The 27,058-nt window shown below is 31.9% G+C and overlaps 1 protein-coding gene across 2 annotated transcripts in view; it reads left to right on the plus strand.

Annotated features, from left to right (window-relative positions):
* Positions 1–27,058, plus strand: part of klar (klarsicht) — a 1,056,371-nt gene that overhangs the window by 594,318 nt on the left and 434,995 nt on the right. The window lies entirely within an intron of this gene.

Genomic DNA, 27,058 nt, shown 5'->3' on the forward strand with positions numbered 1-27,058 from the left:
CAGGCATGTTATGAGATCGGCGTTTTAGTTTGGTTAGCAAAATGTTTTCCTGGAGGAGTCATTTTTTTGTTATAACCTATGATATTATTATTACTATTATTTTTTCTATTCCGTATTTATTCGTGTTTATCTGATGAAAATAATATATTCGCGGTAACGGTAAAGAATTTACAACGTTTTCCTTAAGGCTTAAATTCCTTTTTAATTCCTAATTTGAGAGGTAAACGGGTTTAATATTTATCATTTTTCTTTTTTATTGTAATTCATATCTATAGAAGATGTTTATTCGTCTTTGAAAAATCTTAATTTCTGTTTTAACGTGACAGTTTTAGTACCTGCTTAAAAGCAGTTACGGTTACATGATTTGTGATGAAACGAACCTTTTTTTTGGTTTACTTGTTTTGTGAAGTAGCGATACCGATTAAAAAATTATTCGTTAAAATGAACTTGTTTATCTGTTGAAATACAAAGAGACTTTGTCGGAACGCCTTATATTACTGATAAGATAGGTATTTTTTTTTGTTGATAATTTTTCATAGATTTTACTTTCCGGGCTACATACTATACTATATAAATAAAATTATACTAAACGGTTCCAACTTTTTTAGTTCTTGATGTTTCACGATTCTCCTGTGATCAGAAACTGTAACTTAAGCGTTGAAAATTTCCGGAAGGATCAGCGTATGACGGCCAAGTTTCTGCTCGAGATCTCATAGCGCATAGACAGATTCAGATAAAATTAGCGTCGATTTTTGTACACGGGGCATCGACGTCGTTTAATTTAGATCGCAATCTGTGAAGTAGGATACGGACCTGTTTATCGGGTTTCTTGCCGTATCGTCTATTTTACAGAATTGAACGCTGTGTTCACCCGCAGATCGGTTTTCCTTCACGCGTTCCTCATCGCCCGTGGTTGTGAGATCGTGGAAGGTGGATGTTAATTCTTTGACTTTTTTCTTTGTATTGGCTATGGCCGACGTCAAAAAAAAAAATGAAATAAAAAATTAAAAAGCACTCTGTACTTATGTACGCACATAAGAAGTTATACTTCTTTGGCGTGAATAAAAAAAAAGATTTTTTTACGCATTCAAACAAATTTGAACCGAGTCAAGCGATCGATAGAGGACATTAAATGTCACGAATAAAAGTTTGAATAAACAACGCTTAAATTAAATTAAATTTATTTTATAAAGTTTAAAATGTACTGAAGTATTGGTTGTCATTTAAAACAAAGTTCATCAAATATATTTCGATTAGTTTAATTCCATTAATTCTTCGGATGACGATTGAATAGGCACTAGTGTTATGATATGAAATATATGATACAAATAGTTTTATTGTACAATAGTGTATTTTATCAAAAAGTTTGTTTTTGTTAAATTGAAAATTATCTATGTAAAATGAAAAATTTATCTGATTGGTGGCTATTTTCTATCATTAAAAAATGTAATATTACTCATAAAAAATAATACTTATATAAATATAACCTCAAATCTTGATATAAAATTTTCTCAAAAAAAAAAATAAATAATCATACGCCGCAATATAAATTAAGTTTTATGAATAAGAAGAACAATAATATTCACAGTTTAAAATATCCGTCCTCAGAAATCCGTGTATATAAAAATATATTTCATTTCGACTCAATATTTATTATGTTTACAACACGTGGTAATCACTTAATTACATCGGACGACAAATTGAATTAGACACTACACGCATGTGTGTACAAAGTGATCCGCTTAGGCCTGAGCAAATCTTCATGGTGTGTTGCATCGGCGCGCGCAACTTCCTTAACTTGCTGAAAATACACTCCGATCGGTTTCTCCTAACGCGCCAAAACTTCAATAAAAGATACTGGATACATCGTATTTTGAAGGAAAGGTATAGTTTTGGCGCTTTCCGAACGTTAATGTGTAGACTTGGAAACGACGAGTAGGAATTTTTTTAAGTATTTCCGAACGTCTCGGGCTTCATTTGATTACCTGTTAAGCAACTCGTTGTTGCTGTAGATTCTGGAATCCATTAATGTAATACGTATTTCCCTCTGCGTTAATTCTTTAATACGTTTGTCTTTATAGGATTCTAAAGACTTATCCGTATTGCAGGTTGTTCTAGTACCGAGTCGATCAAAAGTTTATATTAGTTTAGTTTATATTAGTTTATAGTCGATCTGTTTTTATATTATTAATATCTGCGGCAACCTATAATGGATTTTATTCAAAACTGCATTCGAGCAACACGTCGAGAGTGATCGATTTGATGCAAATACAGACTGCTGTCATCGCGTACACCGGTCCGTTCAGTACAAAAACTGAATCGTCTGAACGGCTCCGTTACTATACAAGCGCTACTGTCAACCGTTTCGGTTTTTACACCTATTCGGTGAATACGGTTTCTGTCGGCAAAACCGAATATTGATTTCACCGTATATCAGTGATCCCAAACTGTGCGCCGCGGCCTCTTCACATGGCGTCGCGAAATATTGTAAAAGCTTCATAATTGATTGAACCGAGACGTTTATAATTATTAATTTAATGTTAATAAAGTAAAAATATAACGAAGATACACGCGTTTTATTTATTTTTATCTTTTGCTTACGAGTAGTCATCTTTTTATTTAGGATAGGGCGCCACGGAAAAACTTTAATTGGAAAAGGGTGCCGTGACTCGGAAAAGTTTGGCAACCGCTGCCGTATACATTATTTTAACGAGCACATGCTAAATACATGCGCCGCTGCTAGAGACGGCGAATAAACGGATTCGTTAAAACTACCGAAACCGGTATCGTGTGAACTGACCCTGACGATGTTAATCGTTTCGGGGCTCAGAATCATTCTTATATCATTTAGACGATTCCATTGGCGCTAAGTGTCTTTAGTATGCGTTCGGGTAATTTCATTCAGGATCGGGAGGTAATAAGCCTAATTTTTTGTCGCATTTTTCTTCAAACGTTATCCGTATATCTTTACGCTAGATTAACCGATGTTTAGTTAACCGAAATTTTTCTCTATGACCTCTGAATATGCCTTTAAATTTGTTTACAATCGGTCGAGTGGCCGAGAGAGGGTCTCTTATCTCAAAATTTTTCTGAAAATGTAGAATAATCTTTTTTACACAATTCATTATCTCTTAGGAGGAGGGTATGCGCGTTAGGTTCGTGGTGTGTCCCGTCGGACACTAAATTTAAAGGATGTGGGTAAAGCACTTCTTTTTTTTACCTATCGTAAAAATGTCCTTATCTATTGGTCGAAATAGGTCAAATTTTTTTAAAAAAAGATTACTTTTATTTTAAAGTCGATCGGTTAAAGGAGGGTGCGGTAGTTTATACATAGGATTAACTAAATATCGTGTACCGTTTTTTAAATTTCGCACAGTTAATCGTGTGTAAAGAACATAGTAACCGTCGTTTAATTTTTGAGTCGTACCAAGCCGAGAAAATAATACAGCTACTCGCCGGTTTTGTTCTTTAAGCGCATTAGCCTTTCGTTTGTAATATCTAAATATTTAATTAACTTTTTTCCTATATCGGTTGATGGTATAAAAGTTTTTTTATTATTTCTTGCGTGTATTCATTACTTTTAGATTTCCTCTCGAGTATTTTTGTTCTGTGTGCAGCCGATTTATATTTATTAAAACACGATTTTCTATTCATCTTACTTTTTATTAAATTAAAATATACGAAATCTTTCTCATAGTTTACATCTATACTTGTAGAATGACTGTGATGACATCATCCGACGGAGTTAGAATACCACACGCATAGTAAAAAATAATTTATGAATACTTACAGACTTTCTAATCTAATGTTTGGTTTCACATCTTTAATGTTATTAAATAAGTTATTTATTCCATTAATCGATATTCCGTCGTTCAATAACGTTTATACAATCTAAATTGATAAACAAAAAAAGAACGATTACGATGCTTGCAAATAACTGAAAGGGGGAACATTATTAGTTTAACCACCCGAAAATTTATTTATGAAGCAGTTTAAATACGAAATAGGTAAATTGATCGATCTTTGATTAGAGAAGCCCTCTATCACGTTTCTGTCATATATCTTTCTTTTATCGTATTTCGACTTTCCTGAATTAATCTCAGAAAACTTAAATTGATCCGATTCTCTATTTTATTTACAAATTATTTATAAATAAAAAAAAATCGTACAATATTGTTACGAATAAAATTATTTTTGTCGTGTAATTATGCTGAATATTTTTACATTAAAAAAGAGTTAATCTGAAACTTTAAAAAAATAAATAAATTTTTTATTGCGATCGGTATGTGTAATAAACAATATATTATAGAAATCACAGCAGCAGTGGACAGATGTACTATTTCACGGCTAAAAAAGGAACAGCTCCAACATTAGCCTCGATGGATCAAGGAAACCGTGCTAAAACCTTAATCGGAGAAGCATTGCAAAATAAAATAAAAAATCCCTTTCGGCACGCCGGAAGGCGGAGGTAGATTTCACCGGTGGTAAGTAGGGGATAAAAAGATTTCCACCTTAAAGTTAAGAAAAACTTCAAATTTACTCAAAACAACAAGCCCCATCTTCTTACAATTCCGGCAACATTTTTGTCATCCGTTGTCAAAGGGTTGGTCATATCAAAAATTGTTTCAGATAAAAGTTTTAGGTAGTGTTTAGACGACTAACGACCACTTTAAACCGACTGGATATAGTACAGGCAATTTGTCATCAAAATAGGCTGTATTTGAAAATCCTTACCTACCGATTGATCTATTGTTCATGCGTTAGGGGCGATGAGGTAAGCTTAACTACAGACTTTTAACATCATCCCTCCCATAGATTTTTGAAAAACTCAAAAAGTTTTTGAAATGCGTTTTTCTCTGAATCTATGCATTTTAGAGAAATGTTTTTCAAACAAAAAATGTACAGGACATTATCCTCTACAATTAATGTCGTTGAAGTTATGCCGTATAATTTGAAATTGAAATACTAAGTGGCGCTGAAGTTGTACAAAACGTTGTAAACGAAGGAGTAAACGACTAGACCAGTCGTTAAAAGAGTAAACCAAAAGTTAAAAGATCAACAACACTGTACCTTACAAATTTGCACAATGTATATTTTTTAATTACACTTTAAAACGTTATTTCAATAAATAATAATATAATATTTCTCAATACGCTTACAATTCTAAACGCGATCGCAGTGCTGCCTACTTCTTACTTAATCAGTTGTGATTTTGTTTACATTGGCAAAGGCCATACGGGCTCTTTGTGATTGGTCGTTGTGTTTGACAGCGGCCATCTTGCATTGATCTGATTGGTTTTCCTTTGTTTACATTTCCATCTGATTTATTAGCCTCTTATTTATTAAAAAAACTGCTTTCTCGCGATTTTTTGTAACAATAATAACACAAAATTACAAAATATTTTTCTCAATTTGATCGCAGCACCAACTGTCGGGACAAACTAAAATTAAAATAGAATATTATTGAATATTCGATACTGCGATGGTAGTGCAGTCTGCCGGATCCAATGTAAAACATTCCAAAATCAACAACTACTTATAAATAAAAAATTAATTAAAAAACATTTTACAATGGACCCAATTGAGAAATGTAAATCGTTCTCGAATCCCCTTGTTCACACACACAAAATTTCATGAAAATCAGTCCAGCCGTTTAGGTGGAGTTCACTTTCATACACACGCACACTAGAAATATATATATATATATATATATATATATATATATATATAAAGATTTCACTTTCTTGTATATTTTAAATATATATAAACGTTTGAGCTGACGGTGGCTTTGGGGCCTTGGGGATGTGAAATGCGAAGATATGTCGAAATTTTCCTGAAGTGGAATCGTGGAACTCATTGCAAGAGGTAGCTTTGTTATGAAATCTACATAAAAAGATGTAAAGTCGATATGAATTATTTAACTATTTTAGTTACGAAATAATTCAGGTGTTATTGGTAATATCATGAGCACTTATTTATGTATAATTGAACATTAAGTAAAAAAAAAAAAAATCATTTTTTTTAATACATACTATTATTTATTTATTTTTTTTTGTCTTCAGTCATTTGACTGGTTTGATGCAGCTCTCCAAGATTCCCTATCTAGTGCTAGTCGTTTCATTTCAGTATACCCTCTACATCCTACATCCCTAACAATTTGTTTTACATATTCCAAACGTGGCCTGCCTACATAATTTTTTCCTTCTACCTGTCCTTCCAATATTAAAGCGACTATTCCAGGGTGCCTTAGTATGTGGCTTATAAGTCTGTCTCTTCTTTTAACTATATTTTTCCAAATGCTTCTTACTTCATCTATTTGCCGCAATACCTCTTCATTTGTCACTTTATCCACCCATCTGATTTTTAACATTCTCCTATAGCACCGCATTTCAAAAGCTTCTAATCTTTTCTTCTCAGATACTCCGATCGTCCAAGTTTCACTTCCATATAAAGCGGCACTCCAAACATACACTTTCAAAAATCTTTTCCTGATGTTTAAATTAATTTTTGATGTAAACAAATTATATTTCTTACTGAAGGATCGTTTAGCTTGTGCTATTCGGCATTTTATATCGCTCCTGCTCCGTCCATCTTTAGTAAGTTTACTTCCCAAATAACAAAATTCTTCTACCTCCATAATCTTTTCTCCTCCTATTTTCACATTCAGCGGTCCATCTTTGTTATTTCTACTACATTTCATTACTTTTGTTTTGTTCTTGTTTATTTTCATGCGATAGTTCTTGCGTAGGACTTCATCTATGCCTTTCATTGTTTCTTCTAAATCCTTTTTACTCTCGGCTAGAATTACTATATCGTCAGCAAATCGTAGCATCTTTATCTTTTCACCTTGTACTGTTACTCCGAATCTAAATTGTTCTTTAACATCATTAACTGCTAGTTCCATGTAAAGATTAAAAAGTAACGGAGATAGGGAACATCCTTGTCGGACTCCCTTTCTTATTAGGGCTTCTTTCTTATGTTCTTCAATTGTTATTGTTGCTGTTTGGTTCCTGTACATGTTAGCAATTGTTCTTCTATCTCTGTATTTGAACCCTAATTTTTTTTAAATGCTGAACATTTTATTCCAATCTACGTTATCGAATGCCTTTTCTAGGTCTATAAACGCCAATTATGTCGATTTGTTTTTATTTAATCTTCCTTCTACTATTAATCTGAGGCCTAAAATTGCTTCCTTTGTCCCTATACTTTTCCTGAAACCAAATCGGTCTTCTCCTAACACTTCTTCCACTCTCCTCTCAATTCTTCTGTATAGAATTCTAATTAAGATTTTTGATGCATGACTAGTTAAACTAATTGTTCTGTATTCTTCACATTTATCTGCCCCTGCTTTCTTTGGTATCATCACTATAACACTTTTTTTGAAGTCTGACGGAACTTCCCCTTTTTCATAAATATTACACACCAGTTTGTATAATCTATCAATCGCTTCCTCACCTGCACTGCGCAGTAATTCTACAGGTATTCCGGACATTCCAGGAGCCTTTCTGCCATTTAAATCTTTTAATGCTCTCTTAAATTCAGATCTCAACATACTATTATATAAAAATTCATCATCATGATAGTATTGTATCTGTAAAATAAATTCTTTTAAATAAATTGTGTAAGATTTTTTATATTTTTTCAGTATAAAAGTTATTAAAAATCCCAGAGAAAATGTAATTTTTTAATTACGGCGAAAACAGACCTGGTTTATTATTATCAAACAGTCGTGTGGTTTGATAGTAATTGATATTATTTTTAGGAATAAGTGGTTATTATTATTATTTTTTTTTTAAATTGCACATTTGTAAATACAAGAATAAGTTAACATTTTCTGTTGTTTAATCGTTCCACGTGAACGTAATGAGCTCGTTAAACGACTATTACAGCTTAAAACCCGTTTACAAAAATAATCTGAAGTTATAGTCGCGCTTTAATTTTTAAACAATTTTCGCTACGTACAGTAAATTTATAATAATTTAAAAAAAAATTAACATAAGAGTCACATAAGTGAAACAGAAAATACTACAGTAAAAGAGCGTGTTAATAAACTAATAATCATAACAATTATCGACTGAATTATTTATAACTGTATAGTTTTACGTATATACGAATAACTGGAAAGTTTTCTCAGGTATATTCTTAACAATCGATTCCTCGATCGTACTTAAATTGAAGTAATATCTTGTCTTTTTCTTGAATTTCACTCTGAGAACGTTGTTACGGTTGATTTACTTCGCTTAGATTTACATTTTTTAATGGATTTTTTCATCCTAAATTTGTGCAAAACATGTAAAATTGTTAAAAAATAATGTTTTTTTGTTTTTTTTTTTACAAAAAAGAACGGGAGGAAAAGATTTATTTAAACAAAAAATAAATTAGATTAAAATTTTTGTACATCAAGAACAACCTCACTGTTACGTCATTTTTGTTTTCATTTACAATGGTAATCAAAAAGTACAGTAAAATGATTACAAATTATAGAACGATTTAATAGAATTTTCAGATGTATCCTGTTCGTAATCAACAACCTGGAAATATTTCCTTTGAATCCAGTCTTACTATCCCTTCAAAGGCCGTCGTATCTGTTGACAGGAAGAGTGACGTTCTTTGTTAATAATATATTAAGTACGACTTGGATTTTTGTTCATACATTTTTTTTTCAATTGCAGGTGCTTATTTTTTTGTTTTTGTTACGTATAATTGCCTTTAATCGGATATTCTAGTAAAACTAATATTGTGTTTAATATTTTCTTCTAAGATATAGCGTCGGGTACTTATTGTACATAAAATTATTATATTCGTATTATTACATAGTTCCCGCTTTATGATTATATAGTTTCTTGATGCTGATTATTATTATTATTACTATTATTGTTACACAAGATTCTCCGTCTCATTGTGCTGTCTCACACAAACACGCCGCGAAAACAAAGTTACATTAGTATGTAACTTTGGTTATGTATTCGGGTGATTTCATTCTGGGATTGAAGACGGCAAGCGTATTTATTTTTTTATCCTTTTGTTTGAAACCTTCAGATTTTTTATCACTTGTACGATTATATCTCAATTCGGATCGTTGATGGTATTTAATTTACGTGGTGAAAGGCGAGGAGGCGTATTTCAGAGTAGAGTAATCTTTGACGTAATTTAATATCTCTTAGGAAGCTTATGTACATTAATTGTTCGTGTCGAGTCTCATCGGTATCTAAATAAAAAAAGTAAAGCGGGGTAAGTTATACTACTCATTGTCAGTTTTATTATGTTAATGCGCAAAATAAACTACAATGTTGCACCGTTTCGAGATATTTTCTTTAATAATCGCATATTTTATGATGAAGGTTAACCTTTCTGTCGTTGATGATAATCGGCGAAAATTCACACCGATAAAATGGTATGTATACAAAAGTTTTTCTGTAAATATTTTGTTTAATATTAAATTCGTTTGGATATAAATATTTATTTAAAAATAATAAGCATATATATCTTTGTGTTGATGAACTATAAATTTAACGATATTTATTAAGGTTTTGTTGTCTATTTATTATTTTTTACCTCTTTTTATTGAAACCGTATAAAAAGTTTAAATAAAAACACGTGGTTTTTTAAATATTTTTATTTGTAGTCGGCATCAACAGTTGAAGATATTAGCTACTTGTCAGTGTAATGTGACTGTACCTATATATGTGTAGTCTTGGACAAACTTAGGCCGACCGTTCCTGAGAAGTGTAGTTAATTGAAACCCGACCGCAAAAAACAACGGTATCCACGATCTAGTACTCAAATCCGAATAAAAGCGACGACTACCTGTATTAGGATTTGAACCTCAGAACTTCGACTTCGAAATCAGCCGATTTACGACGACGAGTTTACCGTTAGACCAATCCGGTGTGTTAGGCGTATTTTTATTTCATTAAAATTTATAAAAAAAAAGGGAAGTGAAATTTTATAAAAATTAATATTTGTTTAATTATTATTTGTTCGGTGTAGAATTTATGAAAAATTACAAGAAAATTAAGTATACCTAATAAAAATGTAATTTTATAACTTTTCATATCTTAATGATTTTAAGCGGTCACAGTAATAAAAAAATAACATAGTTTTATTGTGTTTGCCTCGTGACGTAATTCCTTTTTTTGTTATAATCCTTTGTTATCAAATAACTATTATTTTATAATTAAACGTTACGCCTTCTTATGATTCATCTATTGTATGAAATAAAAAAATAATAATTACTGTTTCTACGAGTCGAAATGCTTTTTTTTTTGTAAAAAATAGTCGATTTATTTATTTATTATTTTTTTTATTGTTAACGAAATAATTAATTTAACAGGCGTGGCCGAGCTTATCTACAGGTCTTTTTGATTCTGAAGTGTAAAACACTTAAAATTTATTCGCATATAATCATATTCTGAAGCGCTTGTATTTCACTTTGAATAAGTTTATATTTAATAACCCGATTCTAATTCTTGATCTTTTTTAACGAATAACTTTAAAAATATACTGATGTTCCAATTAAATGTATTATATCAACAATTTGCATAACGTTTAAAATGTTACGACTAAGTTCCTTTGTTTTATAGAAATGTATAATGGGGTTTTCCCACGAATATGATTTTTAGAGTTATATAAAAAGCTGGTGGAATTTACTCTTCTATTTCTCTTTCTACAGAGGAAATTTGTAGTTTGCGTTGTTCCGTAGATGTCTTCCGTGGTACGAGCTCTAAATTTCGGATGCATGCTAAAAAATAACGATTAATTCTAAATTGTTCTCCTAATCTGTCCCTTATTTCGTATCTTACTCCTCACGACTTATCTTTCTACAGTAAGAAAAATCGACCGTCTTCAACGTAATATTATTTGATCCGTTCAGATCTCCTGTTCTTCAGTTATTTTTCTTATCGGTATTTTTTCTCCGTCTGGTTTTCATTACTTCTTAATAAAAAACTTTTTATTTTTATATCCTACGCCGTTGGGTAAGTTCTCGCTCTTACAAAGAAGACTCAACTTTTTTTTTATAACGTAAAACGAATATATTTAATGAAAACATCGTATAAAATGTAGTGGACACGTCTATCGAGATGTTTGGGATATTTGACGACCTCACAAACTTTCAGAGCCTCTAATACGGCGTTGCGGATTTTTGTGGCGATTTCCTCTATCCTAGCTGTTTTTGGACGTCCCAAGCATCCGGTCGTCTTTAATATCCATTCAAGATTCATAGGATGCGGTCATACATCCGTATGACCGCATTTAAATTCAGCAATCCTTTTTTTTACCGTCGAATGAATCCTTTAAAGAGGACTTGTAACACTTTTTGTACGTCCATCCGGGTGAAACTTTTTAAAGCAAATTACTTGCCAGACCGGGTACTTTCCGAACGACCCTGTTATTGCCCGATTCATTACCGTCCCTTGAATACCTCGTTTTAGAGGAAACCGTTGATAAAAGAGAAGTTTGCCGAAATCACACGCGTGACTAAAAGTACTATCTTGTTGACAAGGATAATTTTTAATCGCTCCGATCGCAAATCTTTGTTAGGTAATCCAAAAAAAATAAAACAGGTTATTTATATATACTTACTTTATAATCTTACTAGATTATGAAAACTAATATATTTTTTATTTTACTTTTTTAAAAAATAGACATTCTGAATCGAAAAACGTTTTCAGGGAAAAAGTGGCGGTTAACCGGTAAAACGTTCGATCTGAAAACGTCCAAATTGGGATTTATAATGAATAAAGATTATCCGTTAATGATTAATAAAAGCGTAATTTTAGAATTACTTTACTGGGTTCACACAAGTTAAAAATCTGGACTAGATTAAAAATTATTAGAAAAGTGGTTTTTAAATTAAAATGTCAATAATAAAATAAACTTAATTGAGATGTAGCGAAGAAATAAAATAATTTAGTTTTTTACTGTTACGAAGGGGAATTTACAATCTTCAATCCTTTCGGCAAAAGATGGCGGGACTAATATAAGATATCGATCTATTTTGATTCCAAGTACGAAAAAATATACTTTTAATCGGGCGTAAAGAGTAATGTGTAATATAAACGCGAACAAAATCCGTATTTATTTATATTACTAGAGGCAAGTTATTTTCCCAGTGGATAATTATAAATTATATGACCCGATGAGATTCGAGTGTATTAACGGAAAACGGAATAATTTTTTTCGATTACACTTTGCATACAATCTACAGATTGATCGTTATTTCGTGTTAAAGTTGTAAGGTTATTACGCACATCGCCTTGATGAAGAAAGAGGGGACCTAATCGTACGGATCGTGCCGGAATGTAATTCGTTCTCCACAGATTGATATCATTTAGTGAATTTACTCGGTAAAACTGAAAACCATAAGAAAGACGTCAAAGATAAAATATTTTAGCTGTTATATCTTTTTTAATTTCTAAGCGAAGAGAAACGACGCCGGTGATGTTTATTACATTGATTTCTGTTGTGTGAATCCCTTCTCCTCTGGCGGTCTCTGATGTTGGAGGGGTCCTATTAATATTTACAATTAAATTTCCTCGACGTGACAAATTATATTCATCGCGATAAAGAATATGAAATACCGTTTTTTTTTTATTATTAGTAGGGTTACAATTTTATCGTACTGTGTAACTGTATCAATCGCCATATAAAATGGAGGATGACTGCCGTTTTAATGTGTCGTCAAAAAATACGTAGAAAAAAATTTATTTCGCCTTTAGTCCTTTCCGCGTAAATTGTATAAAACGTCAATTGTATGTCGTTTTCCATATTCTTTTTTCGTTCTGAAAATAGAAAAACGGATGAAATTTTCAGAGAAGTAAAATGTACTCGGCTATAAAAGATAAGCTACATACATTTTGACTGTTTAATCCTATAACTTTGTGATAAATTTGTAAACAAGTTAATAATAATAATATATTCAAGCTGCTTACATAATGCATCGCTACCAGATCGTGCATAAACGAAAGAACTACGGTTCTACAAGCTCCTTTTTAATTCGTAAAATAGGTTTAGATTTACGCCCAGTACACGTCACTTGTCGATTTAATTCCGTTTCAAATTATTCACTCGAATTCGTGGTTAACTGATTATTGTAAGATATCAAATTTATCTCAAAACGCCCGTCAGAGCCCGAAATTTGCTTCTTTGTTCTGAAACAAATTTTCCTTCGTGTGAAATAAACCTGTTAAAAAATAATTAAATGAACCGGTTCTCGGCAAATTGATAAATAAGAGTTAGATGAATATGCAGGAATATGAACTTTATCTACATATTTATTTTTGTTTTATACTTATCTAAATTTTTATTTACCGAACATCTGAAGGCTTTTTTTTCTATTTTCACACCAGTAAAAGGAAGACGGTAAATCACGCTAGTGCTGGTTTTTACACATTTCATACAGAAAATATTGATGATTCTAAAGTTGTAATTAAATTTTTTTCTACCTTTAAGGTAGATTTCATAGTAAGAAGCTACCTATTATAATGGGTACCATGATTCGACTTCCGGAACATTTCCACATATCTTCACGTTTCACAGTCCCCCAGATCCGAAAAGCACGGACAGCTCAAAAATTTATATATATATCTACATGTATATATATATATATATATATATATATTTCACTTTCTTGTGGACACAATAACTGCCGTAGTTTTGCGCCAATCACTTTCACATTGTTCCCTAAAAAAGCTCGACCCAAAATCTCGGTCGAGTTTGTTAAATATCAAAATCGGACCATCGTCGTGGAAATGGGGTGGCTTTTTAAAAAAAAAAAAACACAAAATATCGCTATATCCTTTTTATTAAGTAAAATATCGAATCCGTTTAAAGTTCCTACTATTTTTTGGACAAGAGCCTAAAACTTATGTAACAAAAGGTTTTTGATGTCACCAACCATTCGCCCAGGGGGTGGAAAGAATGGGGTTTGAAGACAAAAAAACATATCTCCTTGAATAGGCATAGTATCGCATCGGTTTAAAGTGGTCGTTAGTCCTCCAAACATTACCTAATACTTTTGTCTGTAACAATTTTTGATATAACCAACCGTTACGGCAAGGGATGACCAAATATAAAGTTTTTCTTAACTTAAAAGTGAAAGTCGGTTTCATATTGTTCCTTAAAAATAATTCGTCCAAAAATCCCGGTCGAATTTGTTAACGGCCAAAATCGGACCATGAGAATGGATATGGGGGAGCTTTTTCGGAAAAACAAAATATCGCTATAACTGTCTTATTAAGTAAAATATCGAATTCGTTTAAACACGACAACTCTTTTACGAAACAGCGTTGTCGTGTTTTAATAACTAAAGATGACTTATTTATATTTTCTCTTCCAAAATACTACCTCTATTTTCCTTTCGTCCCGGTGGCTCAGGCAGAAAAAGCAATTGCAAACGCGTTCGCACCGAGGAAGGAAGATTTGACCGATACTTCAACACTCCGAAATGAAAAACCGGGAAAATATTCCCTATGTAATTCGCTATGTTCATGAATACGTAATTTAATACTACAGCGTTGCATCCGGCAGCTTTGTTGTTCGAAAGACATCGATGGTAATCTGTTAACGTTAACACAAAACAACTGTTTAAATTATAAATGATAATGAATTTTGATATCGGCGAGTTTTGGTATAATTATATACTGTGATGATGTAATTAAACCGCTATTACGAACGAAAAACGTGTTTCAAAGCGGTTAGATATGAAGAAAGTAGAAAAAATCTCTTTTATTTATGGTAAATCTCCCTTTTTTTATGTAACAGTGTAACGGGTTGGTAGAAAACCTTGGGTTTCAGACGATATATTGCAGCTGATGGATGAACGTAGAAAATATAAGAATGCTAATGATGAAGAAAGTAAAAGGAACTATCGGCAATTAAGAAATGCTATAAATAGGAAGTACAAACTGGCGAAAGAAGAGTGGATTAAAGAAAAGTGTTCAGAAGTGGAAAGAGAAATGAACATTGGTAAAATAGACTGAGCATACAGGAAAGGTAAGGAAAATTTTGGGGTACATAAATTAAAATCTCATAATGTGTTAAACAAAGATGGTACACCAATATATAATACGAAAGGTAAAGTCGATAGATGGGTGGAATATATTGAAGAGTTATACGGAGGAAATGAATTAGAAAATGGTTTTATAGAGGAAGAAGAGGAAGTTGAGGAGGATGAAATGGAAGAAACAATACTGAGATCTGAATTTAAGAGAGCATTAAAAGATTTAAATGGCAGAAAGGCTCCTGGAATAGACGGAATACCTGTAGAATTACTGCGCAGTGCAGGTGAGGAAGCGATTGATAGATTATACAAACTGGTGTGTAATATTTATGAAAAAGGGGAATTTCCGTCAGACTTCAAAAAAAGTGTTATAGTTATGATACCAAAGAAAGCAGGGGCAGATAAATGTGAAGAATATAGAACAATTAGTTTAACTAGTCATGCATCAAAAATCTTAACTAGAATTTTATACAGAAGAATTGATAGGAGAGTGGATGAAGTGTTAGGAGAAGACCAATTTGGTTTCAGGAAAAGTATAGGGACAAGGGAAGCAATTTTAGGCCTCAGATTAATAGTAGAAGGAAGATTAAAGAAAAACAAATCGACATAATTGGCGTTTATAAACCTAGAAAAGGCATTCGATAACGTAGATTGGAATAAAATGTTCAGCATTTAAAAAAAATTAGGGTTCAAATACAGAGATAGAAGAACAATTGCTAACATGTACAGGAACCAAACAGCAACAATAACAATTGAAGAACATAAGAAAGAAGCCCTAATAAGAAAGGGGAGTCCGACAAGGATGTTCCCTATCTCCGTTACTTTTTAATCTTTACATGGAACTAGCAGTTAATGATGTTAAAGAACAATTTAGATTCGGAGTAACAGTACAAGGTGAAAAGATAAAGATGCTACGATTTGCTGACGATATAGTAATTCTAGCCGAGAGTAAAAAGGATTTAGAAGAAACAATGAACGGCATAGATGAAGTCCTACGCAAGAACTATCGCATGAAAATAAACAAGAACAAAACAAAAGTAATGAAATGTAGTAGAAATAACAAAGATGGACCGCTGAATGTGAAAATAGGAGGAGAAAAGATTATGGAGGTAGAAGAATTTTGTTATTTGGGAAGTAAACTTACTAAAGATGGACGAAGCAGGAGCGATATAAAATGCCGAATAGCACAAGCTAAACGATCCTTCAGTAAGAAATATAATTTGTTTACATCAAAAATTAATTTAAATATCAGGAAAAGATTTTTGAAAGTGTATGTTTGGAGTGTCGCTTTATATGGAAGTGAAACTTGGACGATCGGAGTATCTGAGAAGAAAAGATTAGAAGCTTTTGAAATGCGGTGCTATAGGAGAATGTTAAAAATCAGACGGGTGGATAAAGTGACAAATGAAGAGGTATTGCGGCAAATAGATGAAGAAAGAAGCATTTGGAAAAATATAGTTAAAAGAAGAGACAGACTTATAGGCCACATACTAAGGCATCCTGGAATAGTCGCTTTAATATTGGAAGGACAGGTAGCAGGGAAAAATTGTGTAGGCAGGCCACGTTTGGAGTATGTAAAACAAATTGTTGGGGATGTAGGATGCAGAGGGTATACTGAAATGAAACGACTAGCACTAGATAGGGAATCTTGGAGAGCTGCATCAAACCAGTCAAATGACAAGACAAAAAAAAAAAGTAACGGGTTGAGCTACAAATTTGTTTAAAATTGTTACTCGTAACTGAAGTTTCTTTAGTTATACCTTTTCTATTTAATGAACTATTTATGTTAGTATTAACGATTTCATTTACGTTTTACGAATAACATATAAATAGTTACAATTTAATATGAAAACAGGATTTGTAATTTAAGTTTTGATCTTCATCTTGTTTTAGGCAGTTATTATTATTTAATACATCCGATTTTATTTATTTTAAATTTAAACGTAGATTGTTTTTATTACTCGTAGTATTATTATTAGAAGTAGATTATACGTGTAAGTTTTGATTTTTAATGTTTTAAGAGTCGGTAATACAAAAAATTAAAATTTTGTTTACATTGCATTTACAATATTTGCATTAAATCTTACGCAAAATAATTACGTTACAGTCGTTTTAATATATATTAGCATACGGTCACGTACCGGTCGGTAAAATTATGTATACGATGTAGGCGTAATATAAAGGGATTTCTACGGTCGTTCTTTTGTTATTGTTCGCGGTAACATGTAACAATAGTTATACGGACGAATCAGAATTACTTTAATATTATAATTGTACTAAATCGCGAGAATATATAATTATTATTCGTGAATTATTAAATTAAATGCAGTCACCCACACGTATACTGGATCACGAATAGTACCTGTTCCGATGTCGTGTTTTCTGTTACATGTTGTTTCGTCGTCTTATAAGGTCGCTCCTTTACGTATTCTCTACATATGGTAAGGTTAGGTCGAGTTTTAAACGTTAAATATTCCACGCGTAAAACATCGACCTTGTTCGGCATTATTTTATAACCGGTGCGACAGTATTTATTATCTTGTAATTACATCAAGTTTTTGTTTATTTGTTTTTAGAAATAATTTTTGAACGTAGCGGATTTTGCACCGGGTTGATAGTAGGCAGCGACGTCGATCGAAAAAAATTTCAAGTAGATTACACCGAAAATTTAGTTCATTCAAATTTCATCTTAATATCTTCTTTAATGTAAATACTGATCGTTTTAAAAACATTTCGCTATTGAAATTCGTAAGAATATCTCGGTTCGATTCTAGATTACAGTAAAAGAAGGCGTTTTGTTGAAGGTTATTTTATCGTTCTTGCCTAATATGTGATATTCAAATTGGATAACAGCGATTTGTATTTTTATACAAATATGCCGGCCTAATTTTTATTTTACTGTTGAATAATAAAGTACGTAGATATTTAACGTATAGTATTGTGTAGCTATTCTGTACTCTACGTAAGGGAATGCTTTACGTCGCCGTTATTTACCGACCTTCTATTAAAAAAAATTTGCTTGCGTTTTTGTTTTCTACCTTCTAACTGAATGAATCCATTCGGTTTCCTTTTTTTCTTTTTTATCGTTTGTGAACGGAAAGTGAGATTTCTGAACTAATACGATGATTCCATTACATATGTAATTTTTCTTCTGGTATATCTCCGGTAATTTACGGGGGTGGGTGGTGAGGGGGTTATAAATTTTTTTTTTTGTTCGCCGTATTTTCGTCAGTCGTCATTTCTTGATGCCTTTAGACCGGCATTAATGAAATCGTGATTTCAGAAAACGCCGTTTTATAAATTATTTTTTCGAAACGTTAAAAATTGAAATCGATAAAAATATTTAAAAAATACGCTTCTTTTTAATCGTATTTAAAAAATAAAATATAAATGTGTAAAGTGAATTCCTCCGACCCGGATGGTGATTTAAGCCGTTTCAACCGCTTTTCGTAATGTTTGTTTATTAATAACTGAAATCTTACCTTCTAAATTAATTTCTAGTTTTCAGGTAAAAACTGAACATTTATATATATATAAACCCGAAAAAAATATACCGGTATAAGTTGTTGAAATCTGGGCATTCTTTTGATGTCAAACGACTATAACTCTTGCGATACGGCTATCGTAGGTATTTTGTTAAAATCAGCGTCTTCCGATTCCCTTTAATTATAAAAAATAAATTGTTAGATGTCTAAAGTTTACCGTTTTATTTATCAGTAATAAAGGATCTTTTAAAAAAAGTTTAAGAAAAATTTTTAAAAGATTCCAGAACGATGCGTCGGCCTGTTTTATCGCTCGGTGTCTCCGATCCGGATGGATCGATTCGGATGAAATTTGTCAAATTGATTTCTTTAGATGATGCGTGGATTCCGTTTAAGTTTAGTCGTAATCGTTCGAGAGGGCGGGGAGATTCGGATCTTAAGGCGGATCCCGTACCTCAAAGTTTTATTTAACGGTAGGTAAATATACTCGTATACAAAAATCATCGTGCCAAATTTCCTCCGAATCGGAGATATCAAGAAAAAACCAGTCCGATATACGTACGTAAGAACACCGATATCCTTAGGGATTTTTTAACGCTAACATTGCATTTCTTGGTTTTTTAACAAGGTTATGAAACGTCAAGGTCTGCAAAAACAACGACCGGCAAAATTTGACACGATTAGCAAACTTGCTCCATATCCTACTACGCTACTCTATATCTTATAGTTGCGAAGTAAAATAAAAACGTTGTTAATTTTTTCACGACAGAAATAAATTGCCGGAACGTAATTTGAAAACACTCGTCTCGTTAGATTTTTATTCTGAAAAACAAATAATTATATTAATTAATTAATTTATATCTGTTAATACTATTGCGCTGTAAAACTTCTGTACCGAGTGTTGGACTTTTCCGGAAATCCGAATATCGTTCTGTACCGTTATTAAATAGAGGAATTCTTGTATTTTGAATGTGAAACTCGATTTATGCGTCTCTCCCTTTCTTCCGTCGCCCTTCCCTTTAATAATTACGCCTTGTTTTCTATACGCTAAATTTTATTACGCGTTTACGTGTTGGGTTTTTTGGTTTTTTTATTCGTTAACAGTAAATAAAAGATTTACCAAATGTCGCGAAAATAATGGAGCTTTATGAAAACTTGCCAGGCTATTTATCAGTATTACTTTATCGGTTATTTCAAATTTTCTCTTTTTTAATAGTCTCTCGTTTAAGTGGATTACTTGAGTCGCATTACGGGTACTGTTGCGCGCTTTGCATCTTTACGTTCGGGATACAGGTAAATTTAAAAAGGAATTATCTTCTCTTTTTGTTACTTATGTAGGCGTCGGATGTACAACGGCTGCTATTGCTATCCCGTTCTTATAATCCCCCTCATAGTATGGGCCCGCACACGCATTTTTTTTCTGTGAAGTTGTGATGTAATCTCGGTATAATAAAATAATTTAAATAGGCATTCCACGTCGTGCCGTGCACTTAATTATATTTATTATTAAAAAACTCATTTTTTATCTATAATTTGTTATTATCCTTTTTAAAATATACATATATTTCATTTTAATTAATTTTGTTAATTTATTATTTTTTAAACTTGGATTTGTAAGGTTACGTAAATTTTTTTGTATAAACCATCTGTATTTGAAAGAACTGATACAGACACAACGTATAATTATTATTATTAGAGATTTTGCTACATGTGATGTTAGCTTACACTTCCCATATCTTTTTCAATGCATTCAGCGGTTTTATTTAATGTTATTGTGATTATTTTAAAGTTCATTGATTTGTATCATTTTTATTTTTGTCTTTTAGCTAAGCGATTATACGCCGAGATATCAAAATGTGTTTTTCTGCTAACGATGATATATAACATACGAGTAATTCGAACGCGATTGATTTTCAGTCATAAAATGTTTGTTTATTCGAACGTAAACTGAATTTAGTTCTTACATTTTTCAATTTATTTTTCACGTCCATTTTATAAAAAAATATTAGGAGATATTCCAATAAAAAATAAAAAGGGTTCCAAAACAACTCCCTCTGGAAAAAATCCTCTAATTTAGGGTATATGGTATATTTATACTTAATTTACCATAATTACCAATCCAAATTGAATTGTTTGTTACTTACGTTACGCGTCTTAAAATTTATGTAAAATCGGTGTGCGGTAAATTTTTTAAATCGCTAAAATAGGTGTGTGGTCATCGTTTCATCAAAGAAAGGGTTTTTTTAAAAATTACTAATAAATGATTTTCAGAGAAAATTTATGATTTTAGTTTGACTTTTAATTTTATTGATCTTTTGTGTAGCTGTTATTCATTCCAGCAACTTATTCTGGAACTTTACCTTTAACCTACATCGGTATAACATAAAATCGCTGTGGTAAATATTTTAAACGGGTCAAAACTATGTAGTGGTTTTACAGATTTTCACGATTCGTGGCTGCTTGTAACCATTTTAGCACCCTGGAACGATGTATGTCTATATGATAGCCCTTTTGTCTTTTGCTTGAAATTTAGACCGGTTGGACCGATTCGGATGAAATTTGGCACGATTACTTTTTTTTGTACGAGGCGTCGGATGTCGTTTAATTTTGATGAGGTCGGTCAAGGGGGATGAAGATTTGTATCTTATTAGTTTTGTATCTCAAAATTTTACTCGAAGGGTAGAAAAACGTAGCTAAGACACGACAGGGTTTGCTCTTATCCTACTCTCCCCCTATAAAAGGATAGGCACAAAAATTCTTAGTCGTATTTTTACTAATTAGATTTCGTCTGGTTTCTCACTTCGGTTAATATTACTAATAATAATACTAATTTCTATTTTTCCTGTAGTTTTTTCTTGATATCACAAATTTTTATTAAATTTTATACTCCTGCATTAAGATCCATTGATGACGTTTAATTTTTAAAGAGGTGGGGAGATACAGTTTTAACGGGTCTCAAAACTTAAAATAATCTTACCTAGCCTATACGGTTTTGATTCGTGTTGTATCTTTTCGGTCCGTAAGTTCAAAAGGTTATAAAAAATTATAAAATCTATCGCACTTTAATTTTACGTGATGATTTTATTTTAACAGCAGTTATTCTCTTCAAAGTTATCCGACTCTTCCGGCTTTTAAAAAATTATGTATTTATCTTCATCGATTTCCATATATCAATCGATGTGATTGACAATTAACCATCAAATTGCCTTTCTGAAAACCGTCTGTGTTTAATCGTAAAGAAAAAATCTATATTTACTTCTTTGTTCGAAGTAAAGGAAATTTTGTGATGGGGAAAAATTTCGATTTTCAGATTTCAACGGAAATATCCATTTTGACCATTCCTGAATTTATTTTGACTAGTTTTGTCGCGACTTTTGTACGTACGTATGTATCTCGCATAACTCAAAAACCATTAGCCGTAGGATGTTGAAATTTCGGATTTAGGACTGTTGTAACATCTAGTTGTGCACCTTCCATTCTGATGACAATCGACTGCACCAAAAGTGTCCAAAAAACCCAACAATTTGGATTTTGGTGTTCTATTAACTGCAGTAATAAACCCTCATTGAGAGCTTTTCAACGATATATCATAAGCGGTATTTATTTTCATCGGTTTCAGAGTTATAGCCAAATAAAAATTTAATTAATGAAATAATTTGATCTTATAAGATGAAGGCGCATCGGTTCGACTTCATCTCCTTTTTTTCTTTCTTTTTTTTAATTTAAATATATTGATTTATTAATTAATAATTATTAAACTCTGTAAAAAAAAAATTGCGATAAATAATTGTCAATAATAACGATAAAAAAAATATAAGAAGTTATTAATGAAATAAAATTTTAAGTGCTTTTCATTTAAAAAAAAGATGTGTTTTTGTTATTTAATAGGCGTACAAGGAAGTCGTGTGGTGTCCACATCAGATTTTTATGTTCGTCGATGAAAGTCGATTTTACTGTTTAACCAAAAATAAAATTACAAATCACGCTTAACATATGTAGGCATTCTATATAAACGTTTTTTTTCGCAGTTCCAGTCGTGTGTTGATGCAAGTGAAAAAAAAAAAAACATCAATATTTACGCGTATTTATTTAATTTTTTTCATAATTACGTATTACAATGAGTATTGTTTTGTTTGTTCTTTTGATTGGATATTAAATTAGACGACCGGGCAGTTTTTATAAATATTTTTGTTTTATTTAAATAAAAAAAATAAATAAACAAAAGTATACCATAAACGGAAATTCCCATTTTATAATTTACCGTTGGTGCGTACTTCCTTTCTGTAGGTTTCGAATTTACAGAATTGTTCAACGATTTCTAAATCTCCCATTACAATAACTAAGCTGTTAAATTTAAGTAATAATTTTTGTTTTATTATGAAATTATACTGAAATTTCCATATATATATATATATATGACGATGTTATAATTATGTAAAATAATGTTTACTTTATTTAGTTTTTTAAGAACAAAATCATTTTTAAATTTAAGTATAATAGGTAGTCGTTATTTTATAGACGTGGTGGTGGTGTTGGTTCGGGGGGGGGGGGATTAAAGGGCTAATATTATATAAACGTGGTGCTATAATGATATTAAAATGATTTATTACTACCTTATTGGCACGACTTTGGTCCATCTTATTGGCTCCGTCTAATGTAAACATATATGGTCAGTAATTTTCCTGTTATTTAACGAGCGGTAGTTATAATTTTGCGATGTCGTTTCTTTTTTTTATAGTTTAGCTAAAACCTATTCGCGTATACGGCTTAATTATTTACGTATAAATAAAATAAATGTTTTGCTATTTTTTATAATGTTTGTTTCATTATTTAATAACATTATTTTATATAATAGGATAATAATAATTTTATGTAATTTTTTTTTCGTTCGTGTTATTAATTATTGTGACGTAATTTTTAAAAAATAAATGATTTCGTCATCGTAAAATATCATTGTACGGTTAAAAAAAGTAAGCCCTATTCGACCGGTGATTTCACGGTTGAAATATTTGTTAATGATGCGGTTAAATTTTTTATTTATTTCTTTTTCGTCAGTTAATTTCATTTATAGAATACACTTGTAATATTTATTGCGATCATTCTTTCTTCTTTTTTAAAGTCACAATTACTTCTTTCCTAAGATTACCGAAAGGTTTTTTTTTTTGTTTATGGAATTTAGGAAGGTGGGGATAATGTTACGGTTTGCATTAACTTAAATAGGAATTTTTAAATCTTATTCTTTAATTGAATAATAGAATTTTATATATAAAGTGTTCATAATATATCGGAAGTCGTAAATAACTTTTATGTCAAAAGCAGACGATTGAAAATTTAGCAGATGCTCTCATCTCGTTTGTAAAAGTTTTTAAAATCTATTTTTAATTGTCGATTTTCTTTCTATATATTTTCCGATGTTAAAATGATCGGACTAAAAATATCGTTATATCTATCAAAAAACGAAAGGTTTTCTGGTTTACGTTTATATAAACTTTTTCGTTTATTTTTACTTGTACGTTACGTCTTGAAACTCTTTCACCTTCTCCACGAACATTCTGTATTTGCACGTGTAAAAATAGTTTTATGCAAATTCGTTAAAAAGTTTAAAAACTGAATCGTCGATCGCTTTTAATTTTCATATGATTTCTTGTTTTCACGCTACTGAGGTGACACAAAATTACAAAACGACGACCGATTTAAACCCCTCTTCAGACAGAAATGCTTCTCGGCAAAATCCCTGTTTTAAATAAATTTGTCACCGATATTCGAATGAACTGATATCTATTGATAATAGTAAGTTGTTTTTAATCAGTTTGTCGACGGTCTGTATGTTTTAAAATGTATCGGATGTAAAATAATTTTTTTCTTGGAATTTATTTCAGCCGACGATTAACTTTTGTGTCAAACTGGTGGCGTGAGTTTGAAATCCTTCAAATAAGAATCGTTGACCCACCGGGTCGGTCTACTGGTGAACGCGTCTTCCCTAATCGGCTGATTTGGAAGTCGAGAGTTCCAGCGTTCAAGTCCTAGTTACGGCAGTTACTTTTATACGGATTTGAATACTAGATGGTGGATAAAGGTGTTCTTTGGTGGTTGGGTTTCAATTAACCACACATCTTAGGAATGGTCGAACTGAGACTGTACAAGACTGCACTTCATTTACACTCGTAGATATCATTCTCATTCATCCTCTGAAGTAATACCTGAACGGTAATTCCCGGAAGTTAAACAGGAAAGAGAAAGAAAAGAAGAATCGATGCGAAAGCTAATATTGATGTTTTATTGACCCGTTCATTTAGTGTGAGTTATGTTTTCTTTTCCACATCATTAACCTTGAATATTGTACAATATTGAAATGACCGCGTACGGTCTACCCTATATACGCTTTTGATGTAGTGTCATTCGCCCGTTCCCCCACCTGTTTTATTGAAACTTTACAGACCGTTTAACGAAGGTTCTACAAACGTTATCTTAAAATTTCAACCTTCTAGGTTATATAGAAACAAAATGGGGCTTTCAAATTTTAAAAACTCAAATGGATTTTTATCGATTTCAGGTAAAACGCATGTTTTATTCGTTTCAAAATAGCTAGTAAAAATCATTAAAACCAGCTGATGAATTGTTACCCACCGGGTTGGTCTAGTGGTGAACACGTCTTCCCAAATCAGCTGATTTGGAAGTCGAGAGTTCCAGCGTTCAAGTCCTAGTAAAGGCAGTTATTTTTACACGGATTTGAATACTAGATCGTGGATACCGGTGTTCTTTGGTGGTTGGGTTTCAATTAACCACACGTCTGAGATTGTGATTAAATGGAACCCAACCACAAAGATTGTCCAAAGCGTAGCAAAATGGAGTAAAGTAAATTTTTTTAAAAGCCATCCATTATCTTTTGGAAGACGATCCGGATAGGAGAGTTGAATTTTGTTCGCGTATTATTGAGCATCATGATGTCGATACAGACCTGCGCGAAAGTATTTTATTCTCAGATGAATCTACTTTCTACCTTAACGATACTACAAGCAGGCGTAACCGTAATTACCACGACACCGAAAACCCTCATATTCTTTAACATAACTAACTTAAATCAAAAGGTATTACTGTCCGTCGGCTGTTTACTGTCGATAGTGTATTATCCTACAACAAATCAGGCAACAAAATGACTGCAGATACCTACAAGTGTTAAAGCAACACATAATGCCTCATTTTACCGTTCCATAAATGAGATACGCTATTTTTCATCAAAATGGAGCCGCACCTCATTTTGCAAACCGAGTTCGCTGCTAAATACTCACATTCAGGGTCGTCGGATCGGTCGTGGAAGTGAATCTTTTGACCGGTCACAAAGGTCGCCAGACCTTATTGTCTGTGACGTTTTCTTGTGAGGTTATTTAAAGAAACGCGTCTATTCCAATACTCTTAACGCTAATGAAGAGTTGAATAGGATCATTGAAGAAGAAATTCTACGAATTCAAAGATATTTCTTTACGAATGCGTACATAGGATTTGATTTCTTAAACGACGTTACCAGCTTGAAGTCAAATTCATTCCCGATCAGATGCGTCTGATTATAACGAGTTGTATTAAAACCGTTGATTTGCGTTAATATTTTATGTACTCAAACAAACAAAGCTATTAGAGTCTGCGTTATTAGCCGGATCGTCGGACGCTGATGCTGTACCTTGTACGCGTCATTTTCCAATTACTTTGATCGATACGGTCCAGAAACTTATCCTTGGACTACTAAATTAGATATAGATTTTTTTTCTTTATAACTTGATACGGGAAAATGTGTACTTTGTCGTTCTTGGAAAGGTTAAATGAGAGTAGAAGGAAGATAGTTTATGATCTGTCTCTCTCTGACAGATTAAATATTTTTTTTAAAAACCCTGACTCATCGGTATTACCGCGTAAACAAACAGTGCTTTAGCTAAAAGGTTTTCAATTTCAAGCCTTTTGTCGAGAGATTCGTATTTTATAAATTATTATACGCGTGCGATTTTACCCGGTATACATCAGCTTCCTCTCGTCTTATCTATAACAACAATCATTGTAACTTCCGGTGCAACAACGATATTATTACTTTACAAATACAGTATTATCTCGTTAACTCAAAAGCGAGAAGTACGTGATTTATTTCCCATAAAACACGCTGCACCACACTCGTAACTGTGTTACATCCGTATCGCTATGTTTATTTTCCTTGCGTTGTGTGCAACTGTGTACTGTACGTTTTATTATCCGTATTTATTTTCTGCCGTTTAACCGGTTGAAGAATAAATCTATCATCAATCGCAACAAGGATATAACTTTGTTACCGATATAATACAAATATTTCGACAAATATTTATTTTTAGATATACACAGCATTATCGCATTTAGATTATTAGTTTGTTTTATTGTCGTGGAAATACGACAATGTATAAAGCCGAGTGAGTAACTAAATGGATCGTTCTGTCTACAGGCGATGAATTTGGCGATCGGTAAATTATTGATTATTTTTTTCTTTATTAAAATATTTTTAAAACTGGCGTAAGATTTTATATTCGCTGTTATTATGAAAGATTTATTTTGATTCAGA

This window comes from Lycorma delicatula, chromosome 7, assembly GCF_047948215.1.
Source record: "Lycorma delicatula isolate Av1 chromosome 7, ASM4794821v1, whole genome shotgun sequence".
NCBI classification, from domain to species: Eukaryota; Metazoa; Arthropoda; class Insecta; order Hemiptera; family Fulgoridae; genus Lycorma; species Lycorma delicatula.